We start from the raw sequence: 11517 nt of genomic DNA on the forward strand, positions 1-11517 counted from the left end.
AGAAACCATAGAGATCACCTGAAGCATAGCCCACTGCCGTAGAGCTAATTGTGAAAAAATGAGTACTAAGAAGCATAAGGTAGCAGAACATAACCGAATCACAGCTAAAGGTGCATTAGAAGCATCAAAAAACTTCATCCAAAGTTTGGTTATATACCACCCAAAGATCACATAGAGAACAAAAAATGGAACAAATAGCTGAAGTGAACTACTAAAAGCTGATACAAAAGGTTGGCTGCAATAAGGAACAAAAAACCCAAGAACTATTATATCAACCAAACTGAAATTAGGACAGTCAAAGGCAGCACAATAGTGTAGCATATTTGGCAGACTGAGGAAGAAATCATGAACCCTGTAAAAACTGAATACCGAAATCATCAGCCTGCAAAATGTGAGAGAAATAAGACAAAGTGATATCCCCTGCAAGAACAAAAAAGACCAATTATATCCCCCTGCAAGCCGTAATTTGCTATATAATCAGACGCTGCATTCGCTTCCTTATAAACACGAGTAATCTTAACACACTAGCAGCTTTGGTCCAGGCCATAGATCTTTAAGTAATGGAATATGTTGATACTTTTGAATAAACCACGAGATGACTGTTGAATAGTCACGTTCTAACCAAATTTGAGAAGCATGGAGTTGATGCACAGTTGCCTCTGTACCCAGCCAGGCAGCTGCAAGTTCCGCAAATAGAATAGATGAAGGGTTCAAGAGCTTTGCACCATAACCGGGCTGTGTGATCTCGAAAAACCTAAGCAACAACGGTTTTATCATGTGCAATAGAAGCATCAAATTTTGTTTTATAACTCTAAAGGAAGAGGATAGTCAGGAAACTAATGAATCAGAGAGGTGAGAGACATCAAGAGAATGAAAACTATCCCAGCACTTGAACGGAGTAAAAGATGGATGCATGACTAAAGGGCTAGGAGGAGGAAGATAACAAGTATTCTCTTCTTGATTTCATCCTCCAATCTGCAAGCTACACAACCCTTTATAAATTCAAGAAACGCATATCAACGATTAAACTCTACATAGAGGTGGTTGTAATTCATAAAAGGGTAGATCCATCCTATTTTTGTTAGCATGCATGGTTGCACATGATCAAATCAATTTGATACAAATAAACTTCCATTTAGGTATGTATATACATATATATCTACATATACACATGTGCATATATAATGACACCTCGTAGGAGAATTTGATAATTAAAAACCTACCATGGGAATATATTATCCCTTTGCCCATGTGGATAATGGAATTAAACTCTTGCAAGCTCTTTATTCTATACTGAAAAAATGATCTGACAGGAGAGAGAAAAATTTTCTCAATTCACCCAATTCGAATCTCTCAAATAGATTTAGAAAAAATAGAGAATTTGGCAAAAGTAAACCCTTTATCCCTTTTCTATATCCAAACATTCAATTCCTTCCTCAAGCCGTAACTCTATTCATAGAGATGGGGAGCCGTTAGAGGCCTTCAAGGAGGCCCTTTAACCTTAACTCCTTAAAATCCACTTGCCTTTGCCCCTATTCCCATATCCAAACCTTACTTCTTGATAACATGATCACCATGATGATCCTTCGGCATAATCTGAAGAAGAATCATTTTCTTAATTCCATTAGAATTGCCAAACTATGCCTTAAAAGATTGCTAATTTGAAGAAGAATCATCTTCTCAATTCCACTAGAATTGCCAAACTACGGCTTAAAAGATTGCAATGATCTTGACTGCTAATGTAAATTTATAAGCCCAATATTTTGATTGGCCTGCTAGGATCTAATTGAGAATACGGTTCATCTTTTGTCATGCCCTAAACCTAGAACTAAGGTCGGCCATAAGACACGGTCCCACACTCCACAAGGCAAGGTCCCAAAGAATATGCATCTTTTGTAATCTCAATACCCATGAATAATAATGTTTTTAATTCATAACAATTAGTAAAACTTGTACAATTACAAATTCAAGCATCCTTTAATCATTCAATCGGATATCAATATCGCTCTATCTATTCATCCTTCATCCAGAACCTAAATCACAATCAATCATGAGTATCCTACAACTTTGAGAAGAGAAAAAAAAATGAGGTTGAGCTTTATAATCCAATAAAAATCTCCACATACTCACACTAATATAAAAAATAATTTAAAAATAATAGTAAATAATATTAAAGAGAAAACATAAACCACAAAATCTCATGTCAAACATCCATTATAACTCAATATCGATATATATAAAAATATGCATTATATACCATCAAATATTCATCATTTTAAAAGTGATATACCATATGTATCAAAAAAAAATGATATACTATACATATCATTAAGTAAAATTCTTTTTACTTAATTATAATTTCATATCTTATCACTTATATCTCACTAACATGATCTAGATCAATCAATAGTTTCTTTAGGATTTTGGACTAATCACAATGACATTCCAGCCGGTGACTGGCAACCTCAAGTACCATATTTTTGCCCATAATAGGACTATTCTCAGTACTTTATTACTATCCATGGTAGGTTATTCTCAATACCATGTTTCTATTTATGACATGCTATCCATAGTGCCATGTTCCTCCTCATATCAGGCTATTCACAATGGTATATTCTTGCCCATGATAGGCTATTCTCATTTAACATGGCCAGTTCAAATATTTTTTTCTTAATTATCAATTTATTAAATCTCAATTATGCTAGAAAAATATTGTATTGTATTATGTATTTTTCAAGATTTTTAGTAGCTAGTGTCACAATCCAAACCATTTGAAAAGCCACCAACAAAAGTATATAATACAACAAATATAAGTAGTCATATCAGTAATATATATCAATCAAAATCAACCACAAGAAATCAAAATCATACAGCATATAAATAAATATATATACAGATGTTTGTGTCTAAGAATTTTTACTTCTACTGACAACAAACTCGATAACAATATCAACTATTCCATGCTTTAATACATCCAATCAATCGATATAATTACAACTCATCCTCAATCAACCACCAGCATAAGAAATAATAAATACTTGTTAGATTCCTATTTAAAGCTCTAATATCTTAATTACTCTTAGATCTAATTCGCATATCTAACTTAATTCAAGACTAAATAAATATAAAATTTGGGTTATACCACAGTTCAAGAGCTATAGTATAACCCCTTGCTAGACTTCTTCTTGATCAGATGACCGCACGCATCCACAAATCAAAGTTGGACATAGAAGAGATTCATATAGGAAAAAGACTGACTAGTGATAGTACTTAGGGCCTGAATAAGTTAGAATAGTTTAAATCAATCATCAGGTCAAGAAACTGATAACCCATCTAAATAAGGATAGCAGATTAGGGGTTGACAATTATGGATTTCAGAATGATCAACAATAATCTGAATGAAGGTCAACATGATGGAAGCTTGCAGCGATACCAATTCGGAACCTTCTACTGAAAGCAACCATGGTCCATAGAGAAGGGATTAGAAATCCTCCATTGGCCCACTAAGGCACTCACAAGGAGAAAAATCAAAGTGAGAAGAACACATGGAAGGAAAATAGGGGACCTTGTCTTCTCCCCACTTTATTTAATGGATCCCTAAATCCAAGAAGAGAGAGAGAGAGAGAGAGAAAGATAGAGAGAGAAAAGTAGAGAGATGAGAGGGAAAAAGCAAAGAGAGAGAAAAGAACAACGCTTTCTCTTCCTCTTCTTCTTCAAAATAGAGCATCCTCTCCCTATCCCCTCTTCTTGTTGTCATGATAGCGGAAGACTCGAGCCAACGGCCGATGATAGTGCTTGGCGGCAATGAGATGATGACACCACCAACAACCTTAGTAAAAAAGAAGAAAAAAACTTGAAACAACAGAGTCTTGTTCATGTTCAAATCCAAGTGGCTTGCCAGTCTAAATCCAAGAGGTGGCAATAGCCCAAAGATCAGAAAGAAGTAGGAAAGAAGGTTTAGCAACCTTACCTTTGCCGTCGGTGAGATCCCACACCCAAGATGCTGATGAATTCTGCCCCAAAAGAAACTAGAAATCTAGCTCAATCTAATTACCTTAAGCCCAAATTCTAAAGGAAGGGTTAGAAGACTATTTAAATAGGCAAAATCAAGTCTTTAGAAGGATTTTGGGTTGACCAGGCACTGTTCCTACTAGACTCTAGGAAGAGAGTCTGTTTTGCATCGAACTCGAAGAAGAATAGGGCGACTCCTAGTTGGAGTCTTTTTTTTTCTCCTCTTATTTTGGGCCCAAAGAGTTGGACATTACATTCTCTCTTCCTTAAAAAAACCTTCTTCCTCGAAGTTAACATACCTGAGATTTCAAACTTTGAAAGTACACAATCCTTCTAACATCTTTCAGCTCCCAAATAGTCTGCCTTGCAGAGTGTCTGCTTCACAAGATTTCACAATAAAAAATTCTATAGCATCTCAAACTCGTTCCTTTCACATTGATTTCTCAACCTTTTCAAAGAACACTAATACTTTGACTTTATATTAAAATACCAAATTTTTTCGTCCATGACATTAATTGATTACTTCCATATAGAAATAATAATCGACCCAAACTTATTTTAATAGAAATAAAAGAAAGCCTGAACATCTAACACTCTTCATAATGACAACCTTCTTTTTTCTTTTAACCTTCTTCATGATTGAACAATTCGATTTTTATTTTAGAAAAATCTTAAGCTCCTACATCTAGATCAAGTAATAATGTCAGAGCTAGAAAAAGAAGATCCATGCCAATACATTCTAGATTTGAGCCTAATCGAAAGACTATCAATCCACTATGAATAAATTAATAAATTTGAGATGTCTAGTGTTCTCCCTAGCATTATCTACAATGAGAGACCCTACTAGCTAAAATTGCATGGCTATGTCCAAATTAGGTCAAGAATCAGCAACATTGTCCTTCCCTTATCTATAAAATCTTTCTTTATTGAAAAATTAATTCACATCTTCCATCATAATATCTTTTGAATCAAGAAATAATGTTTCTAATTGGTTCAAACTACTATACTTCCGTTGCATACTCTAATCTTTAATCAAATTTTGTAGGTTTATCAACTGAATTTTGACAAGAAGACCACTTTATATTATAATCTAAGAACGATCTAATCCTTCAAAATATTTTAGATATAACTAGAGTAAAATTTTAAGTTTCTTTATCTTTACTATACCTTAAGCGTACCACATCAATATTAAATCTTGATTCACTTTTCATGTTTGAAAACATTGCATAAGCTTCCTCCACTCATCTTGAACTCTATCAATCTAGAACTAATTTGATGTGCATCAACTCTAGATTTATTTGACTATAAATTAAACAATTCAAACCGACCTTTTTTTGTAAAAGGATTAACTCTAAACTTCAATAAATTAAAAAACCTCACTCAAAAATTAAACCTTGACTTAAAATATAACATACCCAACAATCTCCAATAAATATCAGGAAGTAATCCAGCCCAATCCAAAGGTGATAATTTAAATTATCAAAGATTCCAATAAGATGCAAGTTTCATGTCTTCATAATCAAATCCAATCCACTAATAGAAAATTACATGTATTTGCAACATCACAATTATGTTTTTCTATGCCATTTTCATTCATAATCTACATATAGATTCAACCCTCAAAGAATATTCCATTCTAATATCATGAAGCTCTTTCTTAGGTCATACTCTAAGCAACTTGCTAATAAACCCAAAACTTGAAATCAAACAATCAATAACAAAACTAGAGGGCCATAGTGATTTGCACATATATCGAGTTTTTGATTCCAAAGTGTTAACTCTAGAATTGATTTTGATGATGTCAAAGATGTTTAAATATAAATTATTTTTACTAATAATACTTTAAGAGTGATTATAGGATTTCTCAATAAGCTCAATTATTTTATTTAAAAGGATATCCTCTCAAAAAATTCATGTTTCCAACTCAAGGCTTTCAGTTGGAAGCAAAGTACCTATATAAAGATTTGGACTTAGAGAACCGAGCTCCAACTCATTCCCATTCCCCTATTTGAAAGAGGCCTTTTCTTTCAATTGTGCAAGAAGTTCTTTCCTTCCTACTTCATTGAAGACCTCTCTGTTTATTACAAATCCTAGGGAAAAGAGTAAACTAAACCGAAGCAAGAAATGTCTAGTCTAGAAGTTCCTCTCAACAAGCCCATACTTGCATAAATTAAGTTTAAGAAGGCAAGTCTACTCTTAAATAAAATTGATCAAAAAAAGTTATCTAAAATATCTTGTGGCATGTTTGGCATGAAATTGAGTCAACTCAGCATGAAACTTAGCCGATCTAATCTCAGTTTAAGAGAAAGATAGAAATCAAAAAAAATTAGATCAAATTTTTTAGCCGATCATATATTCATGTTAGTCGATCAAGACAGGATCTTATCCGACTCAAGCTTTTAAATAGCCGACCAAATTTAGATTTAGGATGAAGATAGAAGATAAAGTTTTAAAGTATTTTTCTGAGCCAACCCTATAATTAAGATCGCTAACCAAGTCTTCTAAGCCGATCTAGAAGATCAACTAGCCGATTCAGTCTCAGAGATAGAAGAGCACAAAAAGTAACAGAAATCTGCAAGTCTTCTGAACCAATCTAGAAAATCAATTAGCCGATCAAGCACTCAAGTTAGCCAACTAAGAGAGATCTGAGTTGATCCAATCTCAGATAGACAGAACAGACAGAACAATAGATTTTTGGCATCTACTACTGAGCTATTTTAGAGTTTCATTTAACCAACTCAAAGTTGACAGTTAGCCGACGAAGAGTCTAGATGAGCTGACTTACAAAATTCTGATAAAATAACAGTTAATTTTATAAAATTTTTTAAAAAATATTAAAATCGATGATAACGTCTATTTTCAAGCTTCCAACAATTAGAGTAGTAATTATATATATTTTGAAGATCATAAATGTGAAAGATTCATCGAGGAAATCAATTTTTGAAAGAAGAAAAATTTATTGAGTTATTTTTTTTTGAAGATAGTATGAGAAATTAAAAAAAAAATAAAGAAAGAAAGCCTTAAATTCAGCCCTTCCTACAATGCTCTCTTCCCCTTCTTCTTCAAAATGACATCCCCTCCCCTTCCCCTATTCTTCTCATCATGGTAGTGGAAGACTTGGGTTGGCAACCAGGGGTGGCGCTCGGTGACGACAAGGTGATGACCTTGGCAATGGTCGTAGCTGCCGGTGGTCGACAAAAAAAACAAATGGAAGAAAAAAAACTCGGAATAGCATAGCCTTATTCACATCCAAATCCGGCAGCTCGCCGGTCTAAATCAAGCAACGGCAACAGGCCAAAGATCATAAGAAGAAGGAAGGAAGATTTAGCAATCCTCACCTCTAGTGAGATCCCGCGCCCAAGATGCCGATGAATTCCTCCTGAAAAGAAACTAGAAATCCGGCTCAATCAAAAGAACACAAGCCCAGATTCTAGAGGAATGGGTGGAGGATTGTTCAAATAATCAAGGTCTTTAGAAGAAATTTGGGGTTGAGGAGGCTGTGTTTCTATCGGACTCTGAAAAGAGAGTCTGCTTTTCATTGGATCTTGGAGAAGAACAAGGCAACTCATGGTAGGAGTCGTATTTTTTTTTCCTTTTGTTTTGGGCCAAAAAGGTCGGCCGAAAGCGCTGGCGTTACATCTTTGATCCAAGAGAAAATGGATTCAGGTCGAAGTTTGATTTTCTTTTTTTCTTTGGCAACTCAGATTATTGTTGATGATGACTTGGGCCCGAGGTTCTTGCTTGTTGCACCAACGGTAAAGTTGGCGATCTGTGTCATCCTTCCGACAAGCTCGACTCAGAATATATCATCACCCCATATTTTCTGTCTCCCAAACAACCAACGGTTCAGTTTTGGAAATACATATAAAGGATTATGCTGTATAATTTGGGTTCGGGAAGATGCTCAGACTGAACCATTAGACATTATCCAATGGACAAAAATCCTCCAGCACCAGAGAAAATCCTCTAAGAACACTGAAAGAAATTGAGAGGAAGAGAAATAGCATAAGTTTAGGCGTAATCTTTTCTCCTTAAATTCTTTAGAAGCCAGGGACCCTTTTTTTCCTTTTTCTTATGGCCCTCTTTTGTCATGGACAGGCCTTTCAACCTCTTTTTCTTTCTTAGATCTCTCTCTCTCTCATGTAATTAATATTTATATTTTTGTTAATACAAAACTCTGGATGAAAAACCTACCGTTTTTCATCAAAAAAAGGAAAAAAAATCCTCTGAGAGCTTTCTCCCTATCCACCACATTCCCATTCACATGCATGGGAAAGTAAGGGGTTGAATTCTTTTACTAAGGGAGTCCTGGTTAAACCGTGAGAAGGGGAAAAAAAAAAAGCAGAAACATTCCAAGGGCCGCTCCCTGTATCCCATCCCCTCGTCTCTCTGAAGTGCCGTTCTCTTTAAAGATGCAGCTGGATGCAGGACTTAATTGTCACAACAATGACTTTCCATGGTTTTTGAAATCATAAGATTATTTAATTTCTTGTTTCTGCAATGGGATAACCAAAATTTCTGCTTTCAATATTTTAGATTCTTCTCAGTTCTTGCATGAGCTAAGAAAATAGAGCTTATGCTAACAAGTACAGGCTCCAACCCCACTACTGCTGCATTTTCATACTCCATCAGTATCAAGCAAGGATTTGTACATGTTAGTGCTGGAACTACAAAATGATATTTGGTAGGTCTAATTTGGCGCTGGAAGCGCTTCTGGAACATATAATCGTTGTTGAATTAAGCTGAAACCGTTTTCTCCAGGCACCTGATCATGTTGCAGCACACCGGGAACATCATGTTTATGACTATATATTATCTCGAATAGCAGAACCTTGGGGTGGAACTGCTGCAAGTTCCTTCCTGAACCCCAGCTTCGTATCAGCAAGGCATCCAGAACTTGCTAATGAGGTGATCTAGACCTGATCCGATTTTACTATTTCATCATCGTCGTTCCTGTGCCAACTCCAAAAAGCATGGGTCGAATTTATGATCTTCAGCTCACCATTTTAAATGACCAAAACTTGCTTCACGGAAAGCTGACCACTCTGACTTTGGGTGAAGATAGCTGATAAGTTCAAAAGGAATTCAGTAATTATACTACAAAAGGTATTTTGAAGTGATTAGTAATTACAGCACAAATACAAAAGATTGCAAGTTCTAGAAATACAATTAAGCATATGCACCATGCTAGAGGAAATGCCGTACCTTTGAGCCAGACCATCCCTGTCATGATGCATCTGGATGAGCCCAATGAATCTTCTGTCATGATGCATGCAATAACACTAGCAACCATGGCGTCTTTTCTCTATCAACGTTAGCAGGATCAGCGGTAACATCAAATACAAAAGGATACTGTCTTCATCCACATAAAATACTAGATAGTTTTCTTGTCTTTGAATATTTATGCAGTTGAATTAGGAAAAATCATAGAAAGGGAAAAATAATTTTTTTAAAAGGAACTCCCAGTCCTAAATCTGATAAAACCAAGAAAAGCTAATTGCTCCACAAGGTGAAGTATGAATATTAATTATGGGGAAGGAAATATTTATGAGGTGAAGACATGCACTCTGGCTAAAAAGGAATATAGCAGCTATTTTTTCAGATAGAACTAACTGAAACAACAATTTCAGCATATAAGCCATTAGATGAGGATGCATCATTATATTATCTGATGTGTTTACAACTAACCAACTGGAGAGTCAGATAGCACCTGCAAGAAATCAACAATGCTTATAGCTAATTATTATGAAACATTATGCCAGTAGTTCATTATTGCCAGAAGCTGAGGGAGAAGGGTGAGACAGAGTCTACTTCATTTTCAAACTTTAATTCCAATGACAAAAAAATTATAAGGCAAGGCTTGTTGCTCAGGGGTTCTCTCAGGAGTATGGTAAAGATTATGAAAAAATCTTCGGCCCCGTAGCAAAAATAACTTTAGTTTGTGTGGTGTTAGCTTTAGCTGTAAGTCTTGGATGAAAACTTTGGCAGTCAGACGTTAAAAATACTTTCTTATACAGGGAGATCAACAAAAAAATTTACATAGAGCAACCATCAGGATATATTTTTGCCGCTCATCATAATTATGTGTGCAAGCTTAAAAAGACTCTTTATGGGTTAAAACAAGCTCTCAGAGCATGGTATAGAAAAATGGCTCAATACTTACAGTTTTATGATTACTTCTCTTTTAACTCAGATGCTAGTCTATTTGTCAAAAGACAAGACAATTTGCATGTTGTTGTGCTTTTGTATATGGATGATATGATCATCATAAAAAATGATAAGAAAGAGGTTGCAAAGCTTCGTGCGGATCTCTTCGTTCGCTTTAAGATGAAGGTCTTGGGAGAGCTAAGTCGTTTTCTTGGTTTGGAGGTGGAGAAAGCAAAGGATGGGATCTTTATTTCCCAGGAGGCTTATACAGCGAAGCTTGTCAAAAAATTTGATGTGCATCAGGGCAAGCTGTGTTCTACTCTTTTAGATGAGAATGTCAAACTAAAGTGTACTGGTGGTAAAACTCTCCCTGATCCTCATCCCTTTAGAACTTTTGTTGGGAGCCTTATCTACTTGATTATTATAAAGCTAGATATTGCTTTTTCTGTCGGTCTTATTAGTCGATACATGCAAGAACCAAAGAAGCCACATTTGAATGCAGTAAAGCAGATCCTTAAGTATGTGAATTCTACTTTTTGATATGGGTCTATTTTACAAGAAGGGTGTTGATCTTATTATTCAGATACTGACTTGAGTGACCATGTGGATGATCTCCAGCTATGTATTTTTTTTTTTTTATTCATCTTATATTTTTTTGATGTAGTAAGAAATATTTTTTTTTTTCCTTACTGCAAAAGCAGAGTACAAGATTTCTTTCGTTTGCCGCTCAAGAATATATTTGGTTGAGACGGCTGATCGGAGATGTCTATTCTCTTATTCAAGATCCAACTGTTATTCATGACGACAACCAAAATGCTCTCAAATTAGTTATAAATCTGATTTATCATGTCAGAATTAAATATATTGAGATCGAGCACCATTTCATAGAGCTCTTTTCCAAAATAATACAAAAAAAAATTTAAATACCAAAATATATCAAAACCAAACTTATTTATCAAACTAATGCAAAAAGGGAAAAACACCATTTTGAATGGCGTTTTTTTCCCCTCCACATCACCCTACTTTTCCACGATGGCATCATCCCAAAAAAAAAAAAAAAAAAAAAATGCCAATTGAAATGGCGTTTTCAAATTTTCCCACAAAAAAAAAAGGAAAAAAATCATGAAATAATGGAATTTTTTTTTAATTTAAAATTAATAAATAAATTAAAATTTTAATTTTGATTGAAATTTAAAATATAAAGATTTGAATTTGTAATTAATTAAAAAAATTAATTTAGATTTTTTATTTCAATTTTTTTAAAAAAATATCAAAAAAAATTTAAGAAATAAAAAAAATTATCATAGAAAATAAAAAAAAGAGAAAGAAATATGAAAGAAATAAAAATTAAAAATTTAA

The sequence above is a fragment of the Elaeis guineensis genome, chromosome 6 (genome assembly GCF_000442705.2).
Source record: "Elaeis guineensis isolate ETL-2024a chromosome 6, EG11, whole genome shotgun sequence".
Taxonomy (NCBI): domain Eukaryota; kingdom Viridiplantae; phylum Streptophyta; class Magnoliopsida; order Arecales; family Arecaceae; genus Elaeis; species Elaeis guineensis.